The sequence below is a fragment of the Akebia trifoliata genome, chromosome 3 (genome assembly GCF_017979445.1).
Source record: "Akebia trifoliata isolate Shusen 1 chromosome 3, ASM1797944v1, whole genome shotgun sequence".
Lineage (NCBI taxonomy): Eukaryota > Viridiplantae > Streptophyta > Magnoliopsida > Ranunculales > Lardizabalaceae > Akebia > Akebia trifoliata.
The window spans coordinates 20656894-20659902 of record NC_141377.1 but is presented as its reverse complement, the minus strand read 5'-3'; positions in this window follow the sequence as shown (position 1 = coordinate 20659902).

The following is a 3009-nucleotide window of genomic DNA, read 5'->3' as shown; positions in this document are numbered from 1 at the left end:
TTTCTCTCGACAAAAACTTAGACTTAAATTGACCTTTAAGCGATAGTGATTCTAACTCAGAAATTTAAGAGATTCGATTTCCCAAAATGAGTTTCAACCTTCTAACTACTCAAGAATAACTGGAGTAACTTAGGGTTTAATTCTAAACTTAGCATCCTGTCTGGGGTAGTGAGAAGTGTGGATATTCACTTTAATACCTCTAAGGGGCTTTATCTGTGATATTCCAGTATACTCACATTTTTACACTTGATGGCTTTCACCCTACTAAAACTTTATATAAACTTTTGGATCTTTGACTTTTTTTTTTTTTTATTTACTTCTTCACTATTTTTCTAAGAAAAGTAGGCAGCCCTTTTCAAGGTACCCAGTCTAATTCAATGGTTGCTGTACAAGGTGTATACAATCCAGTTCTGTTTTTCTTCTAATCAACCAACCAATTGAACAAGGAAGTCAAAGTTCATCAAACCTAGTTTTTCCTTAAACTCTAGGTAGAAAGAAGGTAACAAGCTCTTTTAATACAATCTAGACTCTTGGTAACCTTATTAGAAGTGACTATAAACCAAAAGATAACTTTGCTCTAATTTTTGCCTAAGAGAAACATAAATGGGGACTCCAGATCATAGCTTCCAATGAAAGACTGATTAAATATTTTCACTAAGTGCTTAAAAGATACAAGCTAAGACTTTGAGAAAAATACAACAAAGTTGCCAACCAAATATTTTTCAATTTTTTTTGTATAAAAAAAGAAAATAATAAGTGGAAATCCAACCCATACACCCCCAAACTTAAACATTATATTGTCCTCAATATTTCAACTATACATGCAAAGGTAAAATTGAAATTGACAAAATGAAATGAAGTGGGTTAGATAGCACCTGAGAAAGACCTTATAGTCCTGTTGATATTTAACACAATGTCCCTTGAAGTGCATGGATTGCCTCCCAGAAGTGCTAAGTTTAACGTCTTTAGCTAGACGAAAACATAGTTAATTTTGATAGACGGGATCATCGAGAAAAAGAACTTCCTCCTGCGGAACATACTCGACAAACGGTTTGAGACGTTGGCCATTCACTTTGAAAGTGGATCCGTCCTTAGGATTAAGGACTTCAACAGCACCATGGGGTAAACTGTTTGGATAATATATGGGCCAGTCCATCGAGACTTAAGTTTTCCAGGAAAAAGGTGGAGTCTATTATCATACAACAAAACTTTTTGATTAGGAATGAAATTCCTCCTAAGAATGTGCCTATCGTGAAAGAATTTGGTACGCTTTTTTGTACCTTTTGGCACAATCATACGAGTCATTTCTAATCTCTTCTAACTCGTCTAGTTGTAACTTTCGCTTCTCACTGCTTTATCAAAATCAAAGTTGAGGCGTTTGATCGCCCAATATGCACGATGTTCTAGTTCTACAGGGAGATGGCAGGCCTTGCCAAAAACTTACCGGTAGGGAGACATCCCTATGGGTGTCTTGAATGCAGTCCTATAGGCCCAGAGTGAATCATTCAATCTCAAAGACCAATCTTTCCTTGAAGGATTGACTGTTTTTTCTAAGATAGTCTTTATTTCCCTGTTAGAAATCTCCACTTGTCCACTTGTTTGTGGGTGGTAAGGTGTGGCAACCTTATGCGTTATGAGGTATTTCATCAACGCAGCAAATATCTTGTTGTAAAAATGCGAGCCACCATCACTTATGATAGCTCGTGGAGTACCAAATCTTGAAAAAATCGTCTCCTTGATGAATTTTATCACAACTTGTGATCGTTAGTTCTACATGCCACAGCTTCGACCCATTTTGACACATAGTCAACGGCAAGTAGGATGTATTGGTAACCCTAGGAGATAGGAAAGGGTCCCATGAAGTCTATACCCCACACGTCAAAAATTTCGATGATCAGGATAGGATTTTGAGCATTTCATTTCTCTTAGAGATTTTTCCTAATCTCTGACATCTATCACAAGATTTGCTAAACTCGTGGGCATCATGAAAAATACTAGGCCAGAAAAAATCGCATTGTAAGATTTTCATGGCGGTCTTCTTACCACTGAAGTGCCCTCCGCAGGCATGATTATGGAAAAACTCTAGGATACTGACCTGCTCATAGGTTGAAATACAACGTCTAATGATTTGATCGGGACAATACTTAAATAAGTATGGTTCATCCCAGAAATACCATTTTGTTTTTGACAGAAGGCGAAGTTTCTCTTGACTGTCATTTTGACTGGGAATTGACCTGTAACTAGGTAGTTGACAATGTCGCATACCATGGAGCATTGGCTTGAGAGATTGCATAAGTTGCTCATCGGGAAAGGATTCAGAGATGGGTAAGGATTCTCGGATGGCTTGTTAACTATCCTAGACAAGTGATCAGCTACGACATTTTCTACCCCTTTTTATCTCGGATCTCGAGATCAAACTCTTGTAGAAGTAGAATCCAACGGATAATCTTGCTTTAGCATCTTTCTTTGATAGAAGGTACTTCAATGCTGCGTGGTCTGTGTAGATCACAACTTTAGATCCTATAAGGTAGGGGCGAAATTTTTCAACGGCATAGACCACTGCTAGCATTTCCTTGTCCGTTGTAGAGTAGTTAAGCTGAGCATCGTTAAGGGTTTTACTAGCATATTAAATAACATGAGGTTATTTTTCAATTCGCTGATCCAAAACAATGCCTATTGCATAATCTGAAGCGTTGCACATAACTTCGAATGGAATGCTCCAGTTTGGAGGTTGAATAATGGGTGCCAAGGTTAACTCGGACTTGAGTTTGTTGAACGCAGAGAGACATGACTCTGAAAAGTCGAAAGGAACATCCTTTCCCAATAGCTCACATAAAGGCTTCGAGATTTTCCGAAATCTTTAATGAATCTACGATAAAAACCTGCATGGCCTAGGAATGACCTAATTTCTTTGACCGTTCTAGGAGGTGGTAATTTTTCAATTAGACCTACCTTTGCCTTATCTACCTCAATCCCTTTAGAGAAACAATGTGCCTTAGCACACTCCCG